Source organism: Siniperca chuatsi, linkage group LG9, assembly GCF_020085105.1.
Source record: "Siniperca chuatsi isolate FFG_IHB_CAS linkage group LG9, ASM2008510v1, whole genome shotgun sequence".
Classification (NCBI taxonomy): Eukaryota; Metazoa; Chordata; class Actinopteri; order Centrarchiformes; family Sinipercidae; genus Siniperca; species Siniperca chuatsi.
In genome coordinates this window covers 10,025,654-10,050,404 of record NC_058050.1, presented here as the reverse complement: position 1 = coordinate 10,050,404, position 24,751 = coordinate 10,025,654, and the positions used below count along the sequence as shown (strand labels likewise).

General features: G+C 42.2%; 1 protein-coding gene and 1 long non-coding RNA gene across 3 annotated transcripts in view; one reads left to right on the top strand and one right to left on the bottom strand.

Annotated features, from left to right (window-relative positions):
- LOC122881943 overlaps positions 1-18,476 on the top strand; it is a 34,768-nt gene extending 16,292 nt beyond the window's left edge. Inside the window, exon 3 of the long non-coding RNA XR_006379264.1 lies at positions 17,707-18,476. This is a non-coding gene — a long non-coding RNA (uncharacterized LOC122881943). The remainder of the gene's footprint in view (positions 1-17,706) is intronic.
- The window catches only part of cadm4 (cell adhesion molecule 4), a 145,776-nt gene that overhangs the window by 70,230 nt on the left and 50,795 nt on the right, over positions 1-24,751 (bottom strand). The window lies entirely within an intron of this gene.

The window sequence follows — 24,751 nt, the reverse complement described above, 5'->3', positions numbered from 1 at the left end:
ATCTGACAACTCATTTTGCTCCAGTGAAATATAAAGCCAGTCATAGCAGTCAGCTGTGTCACGGAGACATTTCTACACAGTTTTCCTTTCAATCTACACTCAAGAAAGATGCTAAAATAAAGTGTAAATGCAAACAGCTACACATAAAGGTGTAGGTCAGTATCTCCAACAACAAGGCTACAGTAACTTATCACCCAGGGGGGGCTTTCGTACAAGCTGGTAAATCGAAAGCATGTAAGTAGGTAATCACCCTATTTATCTGGGCTGAGGTATGAAAAATTTACAAGCAAAACATTTAATAAAAAAAGAATGAATTTGAGACCTGACATACAGCAGTGAGGGAAAAGATTTCCAGGGTTGTATTTCTCTTGCAGTTTGAGCTTTTTGCAACATTCAGTCCAAGTATAACAAGAACACACATCACACATATACAGTGGTGGAAAAAAGTGTTTGATTTCTTATTTTTTTGCATGTTTGTCACACATAAATGTTTCAGATCATCAAACAAATTTAAATATTAGTCAAAGATAACACACGTAAACACAAAATGCAGTGTTTAAATGAAGGTTGTTATTATTAAGGGAAAACAAAATCCAAACCTACATGGCCCTGTGTGAAATAGTGATTGCCCCCTAAACCTAATAACTGGTTGGGCCACCCTTAGAAGCAACAAACATGCAAAAAAATAAGAAATCAGGAAGGGGGCAAACACCAATGTATTCTCTCTCTCTCTCACTCACTCACACACACACACACACACACACACACACACACACACACACACACACACACACAGAGTAATACATGCAAGAATAAGCACACCTACAGTATTTCTTGGAGCTCTAAAAGATGCGCTTGCACACAGACATGCACATACACACAGAGAGACACACAAATAATTCTTGATTCATTGAATCCTCCAGTGGAATACGGGGTTACTCTTAGTAATAGCACTGTCTCTCTGTAGTCAAAATTAACATCAACACACACACACATATATACACACAAAAACACTGGCACCCTGGTGGTAAGGGGAGCGTGTCCCATTTTTTAATAACAAAAAAGCTCTGGGGAGCCGTGTGTGTTGATAGCTAAATGACACTTACAGGTTGATGTGCTGTGGATGTGGCAGGGAACAATAACAGGCTGCCATGCACAAGGGGAGGGAGGCCAGGCCTACGCAGGGAATTCATGCAGCAATGAGGAGCTGATTAAAGTGCCTGGCAGAAAAACTGGCAGAGCTGCAACTAGACACACTAGATCAGGGCTAGCCAGGGAGTCTCAGTTCGCAGAGTAACAATACTAATCCCTGCAGGCACAAATATTGTGTCTTAACAGCCTGTGCTTCCACTGTGCTTAAAATAACATTTTAACTTCAACAGTTCTGGAGCAATTTGAATGATTAACTCATTTTAACTCGTGCTACCTGGCTGTCCTCATCAAAAGCTCACTTGCTGGAAAAACTCCAGTACAACTTGCACACCTGAGGCAATTCCTACTCTACTTGCAGATTACATTTACAGGAAACATTTACAAAGCTATGACTTCATCTACAGGTGGTACAGTACAAGCATACAAAGTCAATGGTATGTAAAAGAAAATAATGTGGCTTTATTTAGTTTGAAGGCCCTGAGGATACGAGTGTTTGCAGATATAAGTATTTTGTGTGTTATACTATTGGTAAAGCAGTACTGAATCTAAAATGAGTGTGAGCACATGCTACTTTTAGACTGAAAATGCACATTACACTCAGACATGGAAATGCCCAGGTTTGCCAATCGCTACAATCCAGGTTTTCCTGGAGCTGTTACCAGAGGCAGACCGCTTCCACTGAATTAATGACAGCCTTCGCAAACGTCAGAGGAAATTAGTACACTTCTATAAAATAAAACCTGAACCCAAAGGCAATATATTTAATGAGTGAGGCTATTAATAGACTTCTTCTGGTAACTAAACTGATCACAGCAGACGAGATACCATTACAATCTGTCAGACTCAGCTCAGCAGATGACAGTGATTGATCAGGCTTGGGCATAATGCACATGCTTTTGCGTGATTATTAAAAGCAGCAAAAACAGAAAACCTGCTTTTTCTCCAGCTGGGAAATGATGAGGTAAATAGCTCAATCAGCCCTCAAACCAGATTGAAGTTAGTATGGAGTTTAAAGGTAACCCGTGGCTCATGGCCACTGGTGATGCTGTAGAGAAATGTTTTAATGAGTGGAATTACCATTTTTATATTTTAATTTATCAACTCTACTAATCAATTTTCTGGGAAAACCCCTGAATGCAATTTTCTTCTTGGACTGTAACAGTTTTTTAAACCTGCGAGGGTTCTGTAACAGACACCCACACTGACTTGATATCACTACAGCGGTGCTCTGAGAGGAAACCTACACAAATACTGTAAAAACCTCCAAGCACAATAGGTCCCATAGCTAGTTGATCATGTTTGCTATTCAGTTAATGTGTGTGTCTATTAGTTTCCGTTCATATGTTTGTGCTGAATAGCAGCAGGCTCAATAAAAAGGCTTATACAGTATATACTGTACCGTGTTGGGCATTGCAGCCCAAGGTTTATTGGTGCAGAGAGCCAATTGTGTTGCCTATAGCAAAGTAGGCGATATGTACACAGTATATGTGCTTTTGTGCATATACAGTGTGTATGTGTTGTGACTGCAAAAAAGAGAGGAGGAGGAGTGACTTTGCTCAGTGGTGACAATGTGTATTACTCACATCTGGTTACAAGAGAGAGGGCGAGGTGGGAGTTGGAGAGATGGAGGAGGTGAAGTGAAGCGGGAAAGAGGGAATACAATGAAAGAATATAGAGTGAAACCAAGGCAGTGATAAAAAACTTTGTCCTTCACCCCCCGCGGGTGGTCTCGTCCTTCGAGCTCGGGTCCTCTACCAGAGGCCTGGGAGCTTGAGGGTTCTGCGCAGTATCTTTGCTGTTCCCAGTACTGCACTCTTCTGGACCGAGATGTCTGGTGTTCTTCCAGGGATCTGCTGTAGCCACTCCTCCAGTTTGGGGGTCACTGCCCCGAGTGCTCCGATGACCACGGGCACCACTGTTGCCTTCACCTTCCAGGCCTTCTCCAGCTCTTCTCTGAGCCCCTGGTACTTCTCTAGTTTCTCATGTTCCTTTTTCCTGATGTTGCCATCGCTTGGTATCGCCACATCAACCACAACGGCTTTCCTCTGTTGTTTGTCAACCACCACGATGTCAGGCTGGTTCGCCATTACCATTCTGTCAGTCTGGATCTGGAAGTCCCACAGGATCTTGGCTCGGTCATTCTCTACCACCTTTGGAGGTGTTTCCCACTTTGACCTCGGGGTTTCCAGTCCATACTCAGTGCAGATGTTCCTGTACACTATGCCAGCTACTTGGTTATGGCGCTCCATGTATGCTTTTTTCCTGCCAGCATCTTACACCCTGCAGTTATGTGCTGGATTGTCTCAGGGGCCTCTTTGCACAGCCTACACCTTGGGTCTTGTCTGGTGCGGTAGATCTGGGCCTCTATTGCTCTGGTGCTCAGGGCCTGCTCCTGTGCAGCCATGATGAGTGCCTCTGTGCTGTCCTTCAATCCAGCCCGCTCTAGCCATTGGTAGGACTTCTTGATATCAGCCACTTCAGTTATGTTCGGTGGTACATCCCATGTAGGGTTTGTCCTCCCATGATGGTCCTTCCTCCAGCACGTCTTCCTCTGTTCCCCATTGCCTGAGACATTCACTGAGCACGTCATCTGTTGGGGCCTTATCTTTGATGTACTTGTGGATCTTGGATGTTTCATCCTGGATAGTGGCTCTCACACTCACTAGTCCACGGCCGCCTTCCTTACGGCTAGCGTACAGTCTCAGGGTGCTGGATTTGGGATGGAACCCTCCATGCATGGTGAGGAGCTTTCGCGTCTTAACGTCTGTGGTCTGTATCTCCTCCTTTGGCCACCTTATTATTCCTGCAGGGTATCTGATCACTGGCAGGGCGTAGCTGTTTATTGCCTGGGCTTTGTTCTTGCCATTGAGCTGACTTCTTAGGACTTGCCTTACTCGTTGAAGGTATTTGGCCGTTGCCGTCTTCCTTGTTGCCTCTTCGAGGTTGCCATTTGCCTGTGGTATTCCAAGGTACTTGTAACCATCCTCAATGTCTGCTATTGTTCCTTCTGGGAGTGAGACCCCTTCTGTGTGGACTACCTTCCCTCTCTTTGTCACCATTCGACTGCACTTCTCAAGCCCGAATGACATCCCAATGTCAGAGCTGTAGATCCTGGTGGTGTGGATCAGTGAGTCGATGTCCCGCTCGCTCTTAGCGTATAGCTTGATGTCATCCATGTAGAGGAGGTGACTGATGGTGGCCCGTTCCTGAGTCGGTATCCATAGCCAGTCTTGTTGATTATTTGGCTGAGGGGTTCAGACCTATGCAGAACAGCAGTGGGGACAGAGCATCTCCTTGGTATATGCCACATTTGATGGATACTTGTGCAAGTGGCTTACCATTGGCCTCAAGGGTGGTTTTCCACAGCCTCATCGAGTTCGCAATGAAGTCCCTTAGAGTCCTGTTGATGTTGTACATCTCTAAGCATTCAGTGATCCATGTGTGCGGCATTGAGTCATATGCTTTCTTGTAATCAATCCAGGCAGTGCACAGGTTGGTGTGTCGGGCTCTGCAGTCTTGGGTGACTGTTCTGTCAACCAGGAGTTGGTGTTTGGCTCCTCTGGTTCCTCTACCAATGCCCTTCTGTGCTTTGCTCATGTATTGATCCATGTGTCCACTTATCTTAGCCGCAATGATGCCTGACATGAGCTTCCATGTTGTGGAGAGGCAGGTTATTGGCCGATAGTTGGATGGGACTGTACCCTTTGCGGGATCCTTCAGGATCAGGATTGTGCGCCCTTGATGTAAGCCATTCAGGGTGCGTCCCATCTCTTAGCAGCTGGTTCATTTGTGCTGCTAGGCGCTCGTGGAGTGCAGTGAGCTTCTTTAGCCAGTAGGTGTGGATCCTGTCAGGGCCCGGTGCTGTCCAGTTCTTCATACCTGAGACTCTTTCTTGGATGTCTGCCGCTGTGATGGTGACTGGATTCTGTTCAGGAGGTTGCTGTGGTCCTTTCTCAGGGCTGCCAGCCACTGTGCATCGCTGTTGTGTGATGCCTCCCTTTCCCATATACTTTTCCAGTACTGCTCCGTTTCCAGCCTTGGTGGGTCTGCTCTGCTGTTATTACCCTGCCATTGAGCGTACACTTTCGCAGGTTGAGTTGCGAACAGCCGGTTTATTCTTCTGGCTTCATTGTCTCTCGTGTATCTCTTTAGGCGGCTGGCCAAGGCTTGGAGCCTTTGTTTGGCAGTTTCGAGTGCTTCAGGTATGGGCATCTGGTTGTACTTCTTGGGTACTTGCTTTCTCATTGCACCCCTCTCAGCCTCTGTCAGTTGGCTCACTTCTCTCCGGGCCTCCTTGATTTTTGCCTCCAACCTTCGTTTCCATGGTGGGTATTGTCTCTCATGGCTCCCATGGTTGCTCTTGTAGCCAAGCATCTCTAGGATCACTGCTGCTGAGGCGTATATCAGCTCATTGGTTTCAGTGATGGTTGTGGTAGGGATCGCTCTCAATGCTGCATTCACATCTTCTAGGAGACTTTCTGATGGTACTTCACTTAGCCGTTGTAGTTGGCGTCGGGGTTGCCTTGTATTCATCCTCGCCATGATCTTATCTTTCAGGTCAGTTGCTGCCTCGTTCAGCGTGATTTCTCTTGGGGCTTCGTGCCCAATCTCTGGTTGGGGAGCTGCTGGATGCTCCCCTCTGACCTGTAGTCCTGGCTCCCCCTTGCCGTAGCATTTGTGTTGTACCTCGTCAATCTCAAGTTGTGATAGCAGTTGCCGCTTGTGGATGTTGGAACACTGAGCTACTAGTTGCTTCGCCGTAAGCCTCGATTGTGGGTTTCAAGTAACCATTCACCCCACATCCTGTGCATGTAACCCCTCTGACTAGGGTTACTGGAGTAGTAGCATTCCAACAGAGCCTTGTTATCGCATCTCGCCCATTTCCGTCTTGTTCCAGTAGCCCATTTGTCGTCTCGATGCCCTGGTTCCCCAACACCTGACGCAGACCTTGTTTGGCGGGGCGACGTCTGAGCCGGCATGTCAATCATTTCATCGTCACTCATCATCATGAGGTAGGCAGCAGCGTGAAGGGTCTTGCCTAAGGACCCACACTGGATGATGGGTCATTGCTCATTGCGCCCGAGGGGATTCGAACCCTTGTTCCCCCGTGAGTGTCCCGTGGCCTATCAAATCGAGCTATCCAGCCTTTCCGCACTGGATGATGGTCATTGCTCAATGCGTCCCGAGGGGATTCGAACCCGGGTCCCCTGTGTGAAAGTCCTGAGACTTACCAATTGAGCTATCCAGCCGCTATATATATATATATATATATATATATATCTATATATCTATATATATATCTATATATATCTATAGATATATATATAGATATAGATCTATATATATATATATGTGTGTGTGTGTGTGTGTGTGTGTGTGTGTGTGTGTGTGTGTGTGTGTGTGTATTCTACTGTCTTAGCTACAGGTAGTTTATCATTAGAGACAGAAAGACAGAGATCCTTACTTACTGCTGCACCGTCACACACACACGCACTGTCTACCTGTTCCTTTTATCACCCCTGTCTGTGTGTATACACACACACACACACACACAAAAAAATATGGACACACATAGCAACAGAGCTGTCAGTCCAAACAGGCTTTATTCTGGGGTGGAGGTACTCTGTGGAATTAGCCACATATCTGCTATTATGGATTTTTAATCTATGTCAACATCACCTTGATATTTAATGGCATTACTATCTCACCTCGAAAAAAATGCTTTTAAAAGAGGGACACACACATGCACACACAAACACACAGTAGCCCCTTAGCCCCCTTTCCATTCTCTCCCTCTTCTACCCTCACCATATACATCTCCATGGAGACTGCCGCCTGGCAACAGCTGGAGGAGAGCCAGTTGCCGCGGCGACACCAACGCCCAACGTCCCCCACAGTAAGGAGCAGTGATGTCACTGGGTAGCCAGGATGGGCAGACTATTATGGTCTGGCCAGATGATGACCGTTGTGAGAGTTAAACACTCGACTTCTACCTTATCGCTGCCATCTATCAGCCATCACTCCTCTTCAGTGACAGATTCTCTCTTTTGTTCATCTTCATTAGATGTGTTTCTGTGCTGTCTTTGTTCATCTCTCTCTGCCCCCTTCTCATTTAGTCCATCTCACTCTCTTTCTGTTTCTGTCCCTTAATCTGTCTTTCTGTCCTGTTGTCTCTCTCTCCACTTTTTTTAACTCATTCACCTCTCTCTCCGTCTTTATTCCCCTCCTCAGTTCAGTTAAGCTCGAGAAGCTTTAATGGCCTGTTAACATTATTCTTACATAAAAATGCAAAACACATTTCTTGCATCTCCATTTAGATTAAAACTGACAAGACCACATGTATTATAAAATCAGCATTATGCTAACATATGCAAGAATTACAATGTTTACTTAAGTCATTCTTTACAGACTAGAAAGGAGCTTCATACTGTATAGGATTATAGCCGATTTATTGCAATGAAGATGAACAATGGAGGGTTTAGGTAGAAAACATCTATGTATTTTGATCACTTACTTAAGTAAAATTTACAATGTCATGCTCTACGAATACAGGTAAAGGTGTATTCAACATTTTACTTAGGTAAAAAGCACATTTTTTATGTTGCTAATTACAGAACTTCACTCTACTGCAAATGTAAATGAAGAGGCACTCACTCCAGAGGTTTTTTCAACTCCAGAATTTGGCACAAGTGACATGCAATCAGCTTCAAACAGGACTCCTGACATCTTGTATTTCTGACCAATTATGTTAACCACTAACATCTCTCATGGACACCTGTAGAGGATATTTGCCATATCAGTTGCAAAGCTTATGATGACGTAAGCCTCTTTTTCTACAATGTCGTCATCGCTGCTAAAAAAGGAAGTCAAAACCACTAATCATTTTCTAGGACTACTGTTTTGGCTGCTTCTGCTGTAGAAAGAATATCATAAAGTGCACCTGCACTTGTTTGACTACTCTGTCTATCTCTCCTCTGTGGGACAGCTGTCCTACACTCTGCCTCAATGTTCCCATCCTAGCCTCAGCTTTATCATGTCATCCACTCATCCTCTCCTCATCTCCCTCCCTCCATTCATCCACTGCACATCCCTTGCTCCAATCATAATTGAGCCTCCAGCCGAACCACATCTTATTCACACACACACACACATGCACACACACACACTACAACTAAACACTACAGATAATAAAAGAGCCACTCTATGTGCCCTATAGTACACAGTTACACACACAGTGGGACATTAGTTCACCAGGCCTTAACCTTCTTATTAACCCTTGACTGTTACATGTCTCACCCTTAGCTTAACCTCAAACTGATTCTAATCTTGAACCTAAAATAGAGTCATAACCTGAACACATGTTCCTATGACAAGTAGTAGTAAATCTCAATAAAAGGTTCTCACACGGATAGAAATACACCACACATGCAACACATAAACACTCTGTTATGGTTGGCCAGTGACCCCAGGAGAAAATGAGAGCAGGGAAGGCAAGGAGACAAAGAAGTAAAGCCTGAGGAGAGAAACAGGCATGTGATGAGGGAGGCAACAAGGCAAGACAGAGTGGTCCTGCTTCAGTTAGCATGCCAACGTGATCTGAAATACTCAAAACAGAGCTACAGCGGCTATAGCTAAACTAATGCTAAATGTAATGAAGAAATTAACGTGGAGGCTGATGCTAGCGGAAGTGCTGCAGACAGTAGTATCTAGTTACTGGGTGAAAGAGATCAGTGCTAAATTGCTTGTGAATTAAGTAATTTGCTCTTGAGTAACTCATGTCCTTGTCTTGGTGCAGCAGTGGAGTCCTCTAAAAACACATACCAGCACATACTGTTGATATACATCAAGACATTTACAGCAGATATGCAAAAAGACACTGAAACAACTCAGACTTAAAGATATGATTCTAAGCAAACATGTTAAAATAAAATGAAGGGATTTAGTATTTCTCCCTCATACTTATTCCAATCTGATATTTCTGGCAGTGCGAGAATTCTTTGAAACAGCTTTTAGACCATCATTTAGGGAAATAGAATCTACAGAAAATAGTTAAATGAATAAATAAAAACTCTTTTACATGTTTTTTTTTTGGTGTCTAATCAAATACTGGGTCTGCACTGACGAAAGTTTGGACTCATTATCTCGGTATTTCTATAATTCTGGATCACTTGGTGTACCCCCCCATCTAATCTGTCCCTCTTTCTCTCTGCCACTGGTATTGTTTTTCCTTACACTCCATTTGTTCTCCATTCTCATTCTCTCTCTCTCTCTCTCTCTCTCTCTCTCTAATTAACCCACCACCACCAACTGCTAATGGGATAGTTGGACGATTGATTGCTTCCCATCACCAACATTGGTTATATGTAGATAAGGGCACACACAATCAGGTGCATCCCACAGGCACATAATTGTCACATTTGTCATAAGCATTAGACACAAACAGAGAAATCACACTGGCTCAAATTTGCCTTTTTCTTCTACAACTATTTGTTTCTTTTGCTCCCAGTCTACGTCCACCCTAAGCGGGCAAAATCTGAAAACGCTGTTTACATGTGAACTCGACTTAAGTTCACATTAGTGTTGTCAGGTTGTTTTTGTAAAGAGCTCAATCCACACTGAAACCCCAAAACAATAACAAAATGACTAAATGTCTCCTCTTTCAGTTGGCTAAACAACACAACTGTACATCACAGTTAACATCTGGCAAGTAACAGCCAGGTTACTTTGTTAAGTCTCAGCTGGTTCATTTTGTCATCTCCTGTTCTCAATGGTCAACTATACTATGTTTCAATACAGCTATTATGTTGTCAAACAACTGAACAAGCGTACATGTGATTCCTCCTCTGCTGCACTGAGACGTCCATCAGATCACTCTTGCATCTTATGATGCGTCAAAATAAACATAAATACAGTATAGATACTTTATTGTGAGAGATTGCAGAGAAGGTTAGAGGCAACAGAAAGTCATGTTCTTAAATCTAATATCATACAGACACCAAACATGTCTGAGCAGGCTCACATCGAGCTACATTTTCCCTGACCACAAGAAAAAACCTGAGGCCAGTGTTTTTAGACTGCAGAGCATTTTTAAAAGCTCAGTTTTTAGGTGTGAAAAATGCCACGTTATGATGGAAATAAAACCAAAATGAAGAAAAGCCAGCTTAAGGTGTCAGTATACTCCAGCAGAACTGCTTCTCAGATGGTCGAATAGCTACGGAAGCCACCCCCCCTTGGATTTTCGACGTGGCCGGACAACACATCTAGATCAAAACTAGTTCTAATCGAGCACAACCCAACCTTTAGCTCTGTCCTCCTCCGGCCCACAGATCGGCATCTGGGTAAGAACTTGATGGTTTGTTGTGCTGTGAAGTCCCACAGAGAGCAAGGCAGAGGGATTGAGGATTGAGAGACCAGGGCAAGCCAATCCATCTATTGTGGTCAAACACACACACACACACACACACACACACACACACACACACACACACACACATATTCACACAACAGCACACCCAGCCATGGCATTCAAGCCTAATTAAAGTACGGTTGGCACTTCATTGGAGATAGAAACAGAGGGAGAGCACGGGTTTATGTGTGTGTGTGTGTGTGTGTGTGTGTGTGTGTGTGTGTGTGTGTGTGTGTGTGTGTGTGTGTGTGTGTGCGTCTTTTAGCCTGTTAATGTTTGAGTTGGGTGAATACACATGGGAGAGCCAATCTGTGTGTAGGCAAGGCTTGAAGAGCTCATTACTGCATTTGTGTGAATCAAACTATCTCTAAAAGGATGTTTGACTCCTGTCTGACTGGGATTTGTGTGTGTGTGTGTCTCAGTGTCTTCTGTGTGTGTCCCATCATTTATGAACTGACAAATTTTTGTGCCCTCACTTGAGCATCTGCCTGTCTTAAGGTGCATTCTATAATGAATGAATTGATCTTTTTTAACTTTGTAGGGACTTCTTTTCACTGTGTGTATGAGTAAACTACTCTTCTACCAGCATGTGTCACTCTCGAAAGTTGTGCCTGAGTGTGTGTTTGTTGTCATGCTGATCAGGAGGTTAAACATAAAGCACATGCATGCACATACACACACACAGTCTGCCCAAAACAATTCTCTAATTCAAGCTCCTCTCCTGCCTCGCTGTCTGTCTTTCTCCTCCTGTTCTCATCAGTCCTTTTCTCCGTCTCTTCTCCCACTCCTCCCTCCTTTGCTTCGCTGTCTGATTGTCATGACAGAAAGACTGACGGATGCACAATGACAGACAACCCCCTCTGCACATTTCAAAGGCCACACACAGACAGGCACAAACACACACAGACAGGCTCACACAGACATGAAAATACATATACTGTATGCATGCACACAAATGCAGATAGAGACATACAAATATAATACATGCACATTCATCATGAACAAACAAAAAAATCCATATAGAATTAAATAGGAACAAAGAGGAAAATAAAGACACAAACAGATATGAAAATAGACACAAACTCCCACACACATATACACACATGCCATGTGGCCAGACTGAAGAGGCAGGATGAATCCTGGTGGGTTGCCCAGTGTGTGGGTTGGTTGAAGCATCAAAATGTAACAGCTTTATAAATTGACCAACATGACTCGCTAAGATGAACCAACTGCTGACCGTCTGTGTGGTTTCACCAGCCCACGGCACACACACGAAATATAATGCAATCTAATGCAATAACTGCTACTACCCTGAGCCAGTAATGTATAAATGTCCATAACACCTGCCAATATGATGCACTACAGGTCAACAACCAGAAAGTACAAAAAATCCTAAAAAATAACAATAGAGTTGAATGAACACTGCTCTGACACAGTCTCAATAAAGATCAAACACTACTTACAAAAGTATTTGCTAAATGGTCATTGTGCTGGATTGCTGACATTCAATCAGTTGTAGCAGACCGCCACACCTGAATTTTCAACACCACAGCAATCTACAGTGCATAATATTGCTTTATGTTTCACTATTTGTCAGCTGTCACTCAAATAGTCAAAGCAGAAGCCCCGTTGTTTTCTGTTCTGCTTTGTTGTTGTGTGGTAAAGCGAATGTTACTTTTGGTATGAATTCAACACTATCATGCACTACACAATAAATCCATTTTAATGTGAAGGCAGAGGAAGGCCTGTGAAACACAACACTTAAAGTGTTGACAGTGGTTGAGGTTTGCTTACGTCACTAAAAGGTATATCTAAAACTAGACATTTCTTTTTGTTAGGAAATCAGTTTGCCACATTGCAAGGACAAAATAGGTTTTATCTACATCTCTAAAGTATGATAAAGGAGAGCAGATCAAAAAATAACCAGGTCAACTAATGAACAATTAATTAACCATTTAATTTTTATTAACTAGAGTAAAAAAATCCTTAGTAAGGAACTAGCAGTTCCTAGCATTTTATATTGTGTAGGAAGAAAAAGATGAAGCCATGCAGAGCTGAAGTTTTTAGATATGCTGAGGCTTCTTCCAGTGTGGAAAACCTCAAGACTTTCAACATGTAATGATGATCAGCAATACATTTTCCCTCCTGTATCTGTCCTGTGGACAAAGAGAGGGCAGAGAGGGCAGTGTTGCTGCAGCATTGGATCCAACCAAGCTGCTCACAAAAAGCTCAGTGCTATTTGTAAGGTCTGTGTCTGTACACAATACCAGTGATCTTACAGGAGGAACTGTGTGTGTTACATTGATTAGACAAGTTGGACAAAAATGTAAAAATGTGATTTATCTGGTGTTGATGCTCAACAACACTTCCACAAAAATCTTTTTTGGAAAAAACACTATTGTACAGGTGTTCATGCGGCTGTGTCAATTCCCTGTACATACCCACACTCCTATTATCATGCAATAAGAATAACAAAATCTACCTATGATCAAAGAGTATTAGGGTTTCGCCCTCCTGATATAACCTCTGGCACAGTTTTGTTCTACTATGTTACTGGTCAGTTAATGACAAAATACCAAGAAGAAATATGTTGAGCTGATCAAAATGTGTGATGTGATCAGGAGCTGGCAGCCAGAAGATGTTAAATGATGATGCTGATGTTAAAACTGATTTCAGTGGGCCAAAACTGAGACATATGGTATAAGAAACATTGCATTAACTTTATTAGTGCTGTGTTTATAAAAGCCTTTTCTAGTCTGTGTGCAGTAAGTACTGTATTTTAAGTGCAGATTTGCAATAGCTGGCCACCGAACCTAATGCACGCAGTGAGCTTCCAAAGACATTATTGGCCAATATTGTATTATGTAAGAATCTCATTTACTGTTGTACTTGAGTCTGCCAGTAGGTATCGAGTAGCAGAGTAATTGATGAGGCAATGCTGGGAGGATCCTTGAGGACATTGACAGCTACAGTTGTGCCCTGTGTTAAGCAGTATGCAAATTGCAACAACATATATTTTAGTACCACCACTATTTAGACAACGAAATGCAGTTTAGCATCTAACCAGAAGTGCAAAATGCAGTAAAATGCAGAGTAATGTACATATGTATAGCGGTATATATAAATAAACAGCACGGGGTAGCTGCTTCTCCATACTTAGTTTGCACTCTGGGAACAGCTGCCCTCTACCTGATGACCTGAGAGGCAGAGAGGGTTCATATGGTAAAAGACAGTCATAGATATATTTTGGTCCTAAGCCATTGAGAGATTTATAGACAAGCAGCAGTACTTTAAACTATAGTCTCTGACACAAGTGCAGCCAGTGCAGAGACCTGAGAACTGGTGTGATGTGTGTGTAAGTGTAACCAGTAACTTGATGGAAATGAAAGCATGGATTAGGTTGTTTCTTGCTATGTCTTTTAACTCTGAGTTCAAGACTACACTAAGATTTCGGACTTGGTTTTTGGTCAGGGACACAGAGTCGAGATGAGCGCTAACTCTCAGACTTCCTTCTTTTGCGCCAAAATCATCTCAAAAAGGTCAGGCACATCCAGTCATTTATTTGTTTAATATCCTTGCAGAGAGAATCTATGGGACTGTAGTCGCTTGGTGACAAGGTAAATGTGGGTCTCGTCTGAATAATTATGGTAGTTGATGTTATTGTTTTGTATAATGTGGTCCATTGGAAGCATGTAAATGTTAAATAGAACAGGTCCACGGACTGATCCTTGGGGTTTACATAAATACACTAGTAGTTCTCTATGAATGGTACACATGCTCTTTTCATTTGAGACCATCCTAGGTGAAATTGGCTTAGTCTATATAATGAGAGGTAAGTTAGTTACTCACACGCTCACACTGTCCATGCTGAGATTCTGAGTGTGTGACTACATCAAGTTGTATCTATGAACTACTCAGTGCTGTCTCTCCCCAGAGAAGCACAATTATAGTGCACTTATTCTCACCAGGACACACACTCACACACATGCAAGAAGTACATGCAAGCACATGCACACAGACGCCCACAAACTCATCACAGGAGCATATAACTCACTGCCTAAGCTTCTCTCACACAGTGTTGAATCCACCTATATCCTCATTTTCCCATCTAGATAGAGTAACGCAACAGTAGCCTCCAATTCCATTTTCTGCACTGACTCTCGCCCAACCCCTCCCTTCCTCACTGTCCCCGTCTCTCACTCCTTTCCACTTTCTTTCCCTTTCCCTCTCTACATCTCTTCCTCCGCCAACATGAATTCCCTCCATCTCCCGTCTCGTAGGCCACCTCTTATTTTCTTTTTTCACTCTCAATCCCAGCCTGTTAACAGCTCCCTTGTTGCATTTACTTCCTATCTCGCTCTCTCTTTCTCTTTTTCTGTATGGTCCAGCGGGGCTGCTGACAGTAACCACAGTACAGTAGGTTGCAATTAATCTTTCAAATAATTCTTTTTAACCACCGACAGTGGACAAACATGCAGAGAGGGAGAGATAGAGAGAGCTGAAAGAAGGGGGATGGACGGAAGCAGAAAGGAAAGATAGACGGCAAAACAAAAGGAGACACCAGAGAGAGCAAGTTCTATTCTTACATTATAAATATGATGAATAAATAAACTTGCTGCCCATGTGTAAGTCAATTTATTTTCTTCTCTTCCCATATTATTCATAAACTCCAAGCAGAGCTCGCTGAGGAGGAGTGGAGGTGGTGCAGTCGCTGGCTGCCAAATCTGTTTCAACACGTCACAATCTCAGAAGGGATAATTAATCAAAGATTGATGCATTAAACATGAAGTCCACATTTTTAATATACCCTACGTCTCCATTTTGACATTCATTGTTTAATACAGTGGCAGCCAATATATTTTGTTGAGCTGTTGGTGAAATAAAAGGACTGATTGACAATGACTCAAGGTTTGAAGGAACAAAAATTCTCCTCTGCCAGTAGGTAGCTGTCTTTTTAGTACTTAATGGGTACTGGGTACCTGTGGCTGGGTATTTTATTTTTACAGGAGTGTAAGCAATTCTTTGCAGTCATTTCTATGGGTCAGAACATTGTTAGGGTAAGTTTTTCTTTCCTTGTCAGGTAAATATTCTAGATCTAGGTGAAGTGATCTAAGGTTATTCTACTCCTATACACCACGTGCCCCCCCAAAAAATTGTCATCCATCATCAGGTTCAAGCTCATACTTTTCTGTGTTTAATTACACTTGGTTGGATGGCGGCGGCATTCATTGTACTAAGTGTAGTGGTATACCACAAAAGAAACAAAAGAAGAAGATACTCAGCGTGACCGTGTGTGTGTTTGTGTGTGTATATATATATATATATATATATATATCCATCCATCCATCCATTTTCTACCGCTTAGTCCCGTTAGGGGTCGCGGGTGACTGGAGCCTATCCCAGTGACTTTGGGCCTTAGGCAGGGTACACCCTGGACAGTGGCCAACTCGTCGCAGGGCTAACACAGACACAGACAAGGACAGACAACCATTCACTCTCACATTCATTCAATACGGGCAATTTAGAGTTACCAATTAACCTACACACAGAACCCACAGTAACACGGGGAGGACATGCAGACTCCACCCAGAGAGATTGTGTGATGTTGGTCCGGTCCGGGATCGAACCCACGATCTCCTTATTGGGAGGCAGGAGCTTTAGCCGCTCTGCCACCATGCACCCCCATATATATATATATATATATATATATATATATATATATATATATATATATATATATATATATATATATATATATATATATATATATATATATATATATATATATATATATATATATATATATATATATATATATATATATATATATATATATATACATACACACACACACACACAGTATGTGCGCACACACCTTCTGGTAATAAGAAACAACAGAGTAACAATATTGTTGGCAACATGTTGCGTGTTGTATTGAAGTTCATTGTTTCAGTTCATTATTTCAGAGTTTGTCTCGGTGAGAAATTTTGTAGAACTTGGCTAGCAGCCATCCTCCATATAGCTGTTGTCCTGAGGTCTCTGTCTCTCTTTGGGTTACTTGCTTCACTATAACTAAAATTGGTGATCCTGGATAATTCTCTCTCTCTCTCTCTCTCTCTCTCTCTCTCTCTCTCTCTCTCTCTCTCTCTCTCTCTCCTTTGGACTTCGCTAGTTCACTATTCACCATTGCACCATCCCTCTGTCCTTTCCTTTCCCCTATTCCTTCCTTTCATCTCATGGAGCCTTTTACAAGATCCACTACAGGGAAGTTAGTTATTGTAGTTTGGTCAACTGATTTGGTCCACATACTGACACGGTCTCTCTCTCTCTCTCTCTCTCTCTCTCTCTCTCTCTCTCTCCTCCCCCCCAAAGTTTGAGTGAGGATTTCGCCCTTGTTAAACATCCACTACAGGGAAGTTAGTTATTGTAGTTTGGTCAACTGATTTGGTCCACATACTGACACGGTCTCTCTCTCTCTCTCTCTCTCTCTCTCTCTCTCTCTCTCTCTCTCTCTCTCTCTCTCTCTCTCTCTCTCTCTCTCTCTCTCTCTCTCTCTCTCTCTCTCTCTCTCTCTCTCTCTCTCTCTCTCTCTCTCTCTCTCTCTCTCTCTCTCTCTCTCTCTCTCTCTCTCTCTCTCTCTCTCTCTCTCTCTCTCTCCTCCCCCCCAAAGTTTGAGTGAGGATTTCGCCCTTGTTAAACACATTTAAAATGTTTCTGAATATCAGGTTAATGTCTACACGGTTAAGTAGTGTAATTCTACAGTAAGTGAGGCATTTAACTGACAGTGTGGTTAGCAGTGTCAGCGCCAACATTACACCATGGCTGTTTCTGTGCAGAGTTAGCATGTTAGCCCTGGGTTCATGCAGGTTACCTCACTCACTCATCACCCACCACAAGGTCCATTTAGTTGCTTTTCTGGAGCTTTCAATCATATAACATGAACTTCATCAGTAGAATCTACAATATCTGGCCAAGAATGAAGTTTAAACTTCAGTTTTTGAGCCAAGTGCTCAGGGGGGAAAAAGGGAATTTGAACATCTACAGTTCCATGACAACTGACCAGACTCCATCTGCTTATGAAGATCATGCTGCAGAACAGCTACTAAACGTAACTTGTGGTGAAATTCTTCTCTCATATTTATGTTTAGGATGTGCATACACCACCAATGCTGTTTTGACCACAAATGAGAAAATACAGAAGGCCAAACTATTCCAACAGGTAAAATAAAAGCCATTGATGATGGTAATGTGTTATTATATATACTGCATGTTTGGTTGGCTTTTGCCTTTTATGTTGCAACTTTACATGAAATTTAATATAATTTTCTAAGACTGGCATCAAATTAAAGCAAAGATTTTTTGTATCTACTACGACTAATTTCTCTTTGGTGATCAGCTTCTCTGGAACTTGTAACATTTCTCAGCAACTAAAAAACTGTCAATGTTAAACCAAATAAAAATATTAATATCAATGTCATTCACAGAAAATGCAAACAAACCTGTCAAACTGGTATTCAGTGGCATGCTGAGCTGTGCTAAATTGTGCATGACCATCTTCCTGACTTTGCAGTGGCTTTTAATCACACTATTTAATTAGTGTTTATCCATTTAGACACATTGCCTGAGTGTCTTGGCTTTTTGTTACACAAGTGAAATATGCCCTTGTTACATGAAGTCATTTCCCATGCTTGCCAGTAAAGGAAGAGTAATTAACACTAATTTTTATTCATTTAATTTAATTGGAGAGGTAAACATACAGCCAGTAGTGGATCTTGTAAAAGGCTCCATGAGATGAAAGGAAGGAATAGGGGAAAGGAAAGGACAGAGGGATGGTGCAATGGTGAATAGTGAACTAGCGAAGTCCAAAGGAATGGAGGGTTGGAAGAGAAAACAGTATGTTTAGTAGACAAAAAAATAGATAAAAAAGAGATAAAACAAGGAGAGCAAGAAGGAAAAAAGGGGAGAGACCAAACAACAAAATGAGAAAAAGAAAAACAGCGAACAAATAAGAAAGAGGGGTGAAAAAACAAGAAAACAGATTAGCAAAGAAAAAAGTGCAAACAAAGAAATCAACTATAGGGAACAGAGCAGAACAAGACAGGAACAGAGGAGGCGAGGAATGTGAGGAGAACCAGGTGTAGATGAGGAGAGGGAGAGATGAGGGATTACAGAGAGATAGTGTGAGACACAGAGATGCTGCAAGAGGTCACTCTTCGCTCTTATTGTTTACAGTAGACAATCATGGCTCACAGTGAGTCTGTGATGATGTAATGTGTAAACATCTGTGTGAATGTGCGTGTGTGTGTGCTGACAGCTCCTTTCTCGCCACAAGGAATAGTAGGCGTGAGGTTGTACAGAAGGGAAAGGCTAAGAGATCATGATGCCAACAGGCAAGGAAAGGAACAATATGGTGTTGTACATCAGCTGTAAATCAGAGAAAGACACACAAAAAGAGACATTTACATTTTAGGCCTCTGATGAAGGCTCTTGTTCAGAGTAACTTACAGTGAGTACACCTAGCTTGCCAAAATTCAAAACATCCAAGTATAATCCGATGGAAGGAGGCCAACAGAGCGAGACACATTGTTTCCTCTGGGTGCCACAAATTTGGCAAAAATCGGCAATATTTCAACTCAAGCTGGATTTTTGTCTGGTGCAATAAAGTGAAAGACAGTCAATGCTAAGCAGGAAGCTTTCCAGGCATCCATCAATTCCTCCGTCCAGCTAGTAGCAGACATTTTCAAACTGTGAGGAGAGCCTCCCCAGGAGGGCAGAAGAGAGTTGAAAGGGTGGGGGGGGGTACGGAAGGAGAGATGTGAGGTAAAGATGCTGCGTGAGGTGAGAGGGTCATGTGAATGCCAGTGTTCTGAAAACAAAGGGAAGTTAGTTATTGTAGTTTGGTCAACTGATTTGGTCCACATACTGACACGGTCAACAGTTGCAGCTGCAACAGTGCTGTGACGCACAGTTCATGGAGGCAATTAAGATACTTTGAAACATTTAGCGCTCGACTGTCAAAAATTGCACTCCTTCTCAGAGTTATAACTCAAATTTGAACACACAGACATGATACATTTTTGGATTCAGTGTGACTCACACTTCCTGAGGATATCATTATCTCAGAGGTCCATTGTGAACAAACATCCACACATCTGCTTAGAAACCATAGAAAAGTTTCTCCTTATAACTTAAGAACTTGCCTGAGACTCATTACGTTTTTAAGTTTTCGTCAGTATGTAAGTAATCCAGTGATATCTGTCTGTACATCCATGAGTACATTGCAATCAGGAACTGCTAAAAGCTAATTCAGCATACTTTTAATGGTGACTGCCTAACTGACATGAAAGAATTAAATTGCACAAGTGAATTAAAACTCTAAGATTGAAGCTTAATTTCAAATGGTTCTAATTAACCTCACTTAAAAAAAGATGTCACAGAAGACATCAACTGTTTTTTTAATTCAGAGTAATGCAAATAAACTTTCACCCTGCTTCATGTGTAAATGTTCAGCCAGGTGTGCAAAGGTCAGAGCCATACTGACCTCACAAAATATGGAAAAATATATTCTTGTATTCATAAAGCGAGGATGAATTATAAAAAAGGTGGAAAAGGTCATTTTTTTTTCAGCAGCAGAGCCAGAGACATAAGACAGAAAGGCAGTGTCGGCAACAGTATGTGGCTTGATTAATTAAAGATCTTTATCTTTCATTCCACTGACAGAAAGAGAAAGAGGAGACTGTGCTCCAGAAAAAGAGAGACGATTGGATAAAGTAAGAGGGAGAGATGAGGGGAGCTGGGAGGTAAACCAATAGAGTAATAGAGAGAAAAAAAGATGTAGAGATGGCTATTCCGGAGGGGTAGATAGATAGAAAGATAGTGGTGGAAAAAAAAAGAAACGTGATGTGGTGTGGATGTGGAAGCGAGGAGGGCAGATGTGAGTGGAGAGAGGAGGAAATGAGGCGAGATATAAGAATGAGGGAGACTGTAAAAATGATGAAGGTGTGGAGGGGGGAGTCAGGATGAGGAGAATTTTTACTTCTTTTCCATGATGGAGTGATGAAAGGTGGGAGGCAGAGAAGAGAATGGGAACTGTAATTAATGAAGGAGACAGGGAAGGAAGAGGTGGGTTGAGGGCTTGTGTCGCTAAAAAAAGGAGAGCAAGTGTACAAATCTTCACTCTCTCAATGGATTTTAAGGCTGCCTACTGTACGCGAATTTTAAAATAATACTACCTTATTCCAGTTATACAAATACAGCCTGCATGGTTGCTTGTGTTTACATCATCATGTAACAAGTGGTTAAAAATGATCCTCATTTGCACGGCACTTTAAGTGTTCACTGTAATTCTGTTTGCATTAAAGTAAGCTGGTGTTTCTATGCAGTCAGGTAAATAGCTCCATGGGCACAAACACACCATATCATTACTACAATTATCCCCTTCATTACGCTGTGATATTATTCCACTCTTTTGCTTTGTAGAGTGAGTGTATATTTCTCTCAGCTTATTTATATAAACACCTGTTAATGGCCGATTCCTTATTCTGGCTCACAATCCTCAGAGCTTTTATTCACAGTTTAAATTTTTGCCGGTTTTGTGTGATAGAAGCGATGTGCTAATTGCAATACACAGGATGTAATGTAGCCTGACACGTCCTTACGTCATTATCTAAGCCAAGCATTTACACAGCAATCTGGCTTATATGACAAAATAAACGGTAAGCCATGCTGGTTTTCACGCTGCCATCACCCATTACAGATTTTTCCACAACTCCTGCACAACCACGCAATACCAATATTCATTAAACACTCTACAAACACTGCAAACACTCTTTAGCTGCTCTCAGTCAGCACTTTGCAAATTTACACTTACCTGTGCATCAGCCCTCAGGACTGCAAAAGACATTTCTGAGCATCAACATCATGAATCTCTGCGCTACTACTGACTGACTATGCTGCCTCAGAAGCGCTCACTCAGCAGCTGAAAAAACACAATTGTACCAACAATCAATGTCCAAACTGATGTTTAACCCTGTTGGCTTGAAAGAGCTCACCTGTCAGCTCAGAGATTTGCAGTAACTCTGCAAGCTGTAGCATCTTTCTACAAGCATCTTATATTTTCTGAATACCTTACAGTATTTTCTCCTAAACTGAAGTATGTGAATATGTAGCTGAGGGCATCCAATCGCTCTCCATCACCCCTGAGCTCTCAGCAGGCTTCTTAATGAATGACTTTGTGAGATGGGTCCAGAGATGTTACAAGGTACTTAGGATTCAGGTCAACATCACTTGACCCACGCGGGCAGGCTGGCTGAATAGCCCTGGTAATAAGAGTAGAGGTTGAATGAGAAAAGTCATTATAAAGAAGTAACTGGCAGGCAGAGGGAGATGTTTTGATACTAAGACTCTGAACTTGCTCTCCTCTCACGCTCCTGTCATGCAGCTCCTCCTTCCTCCTTCCCAATTCACACCCCATCCACTTCTGGCATCACTTGACTCACTTTCGTCATTTAATCCCATTCCTTTTTTGCTTTTCCTCTCTAGGAAAATGCCTCTTTATCTTTATATTCATCTTTTCATCTTTATTTTAATTTTTCCATCTTCCTTTTCTTTCTGCTCTTAATCAATCTCTTTCTCCTTCACTCTCATTATACTTCTCATCATTTCATTTTCTCCTCCTCTCTCTCTCAATCAACTTCTGGCCTTGAGCCATTTTTTCCCCCATCTGCACCACTAACTCCTTCTCTCCTTTCCTTCTTCCCTCCTTCACTGCCCTTCATCTCTGGAGATGTCAGATGGTGATGATGAAGACGCTCAACAATGCTTCTCACAGGAAAACTAAAAAATCATCATGGTGGTTATGGAAACTTGAAGAGGTATAAATTGAATTATATAATCAAACAGAATACCTCGCTGCACTCCTTCATTTCTCCCTTCTTGGGTCACCCTTTCCCTCCCTCCCTTCCTCCCTCCCTCCCTGCTGCAGGGCAGGTGCCAGGTCTCATTAGAAAGTGTTGGCCGACATAGCTTTCTCACTGAGCTCACCCACTGTTTCTCTCTCTCTCTCTCTCTCTCTCTCTCTCTCTCTCTCTCTCTCTCTCTCTCTCTCTCTCTCTCTCTCTCTCTCTCTCTCTCTCTCTCTCTCTCTCTCTCTCTCTCTCTCTCTCTCTCTCTCTCTCTCTCTCTCTCTCTCTCTCTCTCTCTCTCTCTCTCTCTCTCTCTCTCTCTCTCTCTCTCTCTCTCTCTCTCTCTCTCTCTCTCTCTCTCTCTCTCTCTCTCTCCCTTGTTCGGTCATGTCCTGACCTCCCACCCATCACAGTGAGAGAAAACACTGCACACACGGCACGCACTACATTGCCCACGGGTGCCGATACCCATGTATAAAAATGTACACGGTGGTCGCAAACACACAAAACCTACTCATAATTCATCTCAAACCACTGCTTGAACCCTCAGATTCAGATAAAACTCAACACAAGCCAGCAGCATCACCTGCACACACACACAAACAGTAAATTGCATGTGAACAGACCGCTCATCCAAGATCACATAAACACATGTGCAATCCGTTCTGCACACAAACACACACAAAATCTTTCTATACACCCTGTGACCACAGCTAATGCTCGACCCCTCAGGCTCAGACAGTGCACCACCAACAACCTCATTCGGAAAACTAGTCTCACATTCAGTGCTCCTGCCTCTCGCCTCACACACTCTCACTGTGGGCTACCTACTCAAATTGGAATCCTGCCAGCAGCAAGGTCAGGGTGGTCGTAACATGATTACACAGGCGCAACATAAACAGACCATATCGGCCCATTACAGCCAGCCAACCCTTAACTTTTTTTTTTTTCCAGTGAGCTTCATTTTATGTCTGGGTTCCTTAAATGCATCCTTGTCAACGTCACTGTCAAGATTTTAAAGGTCACAGTAGGATTAGGACCGGATTAGTATCTACTCGCCTGTGGTTCTGAAACTATGAGATCATCTCTCTTGAGATGCTGCCTGGCGAATGGAAGGCTGTTGGTTTGATTCCCCAGATCAGACTTGCTTCTACATCTCCCTGAGTTAGGACGGACGAGAGCAAAGAAGCTTTTCCTGCCCTTTTCTCCTGGAACAATTGTCAGACATATTTACTTTTGGTGAATTTGAGTCAGTTTTAAAGGACCTGGACAATAGCTCTCTTGGTCAATGTCTTTGCCTCTAAATGTATTGTTTTTACATTTTTGATAGTTTTGTATACTCATCTTAACTGGATATTGTCTATACTATTTTGTAGTGTGTGACAGTTGTCTTAGCCTGCTTATGTTGTAAGTATTTATTCACTTCCAGTGAGGTCCTCATGAGTAAGCACTCTCATTCAAATGTCATAATTGATACAATGTGTGCTGTACTGTAGGGTTATTATAGTGTGAGATTTTACGTTGGCAAATGCTGCATGGCTGATTAGTCTGATTTTGTGTGCGTTTAAATTTATTTTTTAATATTTCGCCAGTGTTTTATTTTATTTAGTTTTTAAGTAGCAAAAGTTTGGAGCGTGTGTTTTGTATACAGTGTACTTGTAATAAATTATGTACTGTTCACTGTCGAAGAAAGACAAAATGACTGTATTGTGTTTGTCAAAACATCCTCCAACATACTTAAAGGATAGGTTAACATTTTTTCGTCCACTTTGAAAAAGTTATAAAATATTAAAAGTATTTCAAATATTAACAATGTAGCAACGTTTGAGCTGGAATCAGGTGAGTGTAGCAAACAGGCCTGCACTTTGACAAAAAAAACCTAGAAGAGCCTCTGAGATGCAAAAGAAAGTATACATTTTTGTTTCATATACAAAAAGTGACAATATGTGAAAAAAACATGAATGAAAGGTGAACATTTTAGTCATAAGACCATCATCAGCACAAACCATGTGTTTTTAGAGATTAAATAGGCCAGCAGACAAACAGCAAGAGCCAATCAAAAAAAAGATGGCAAGAGGCAGAAGGTGTAAAACCTTTTTTGCCTCTTGCCATCTCTCTCTTCCGATCTCTTTGCATCTGAAGAGCCTCTTCTAGTTTTTGTCAGAGCGTGTGCCATTTGATGGACTATTTTTGTACATATAATTTATTTGTTTTTTCACAATGTAATTTTTATTTTATCTCAGTCTGACAGTGTTTTTCAACTACCTAATGTTTTTATTTTCCTTTAGTG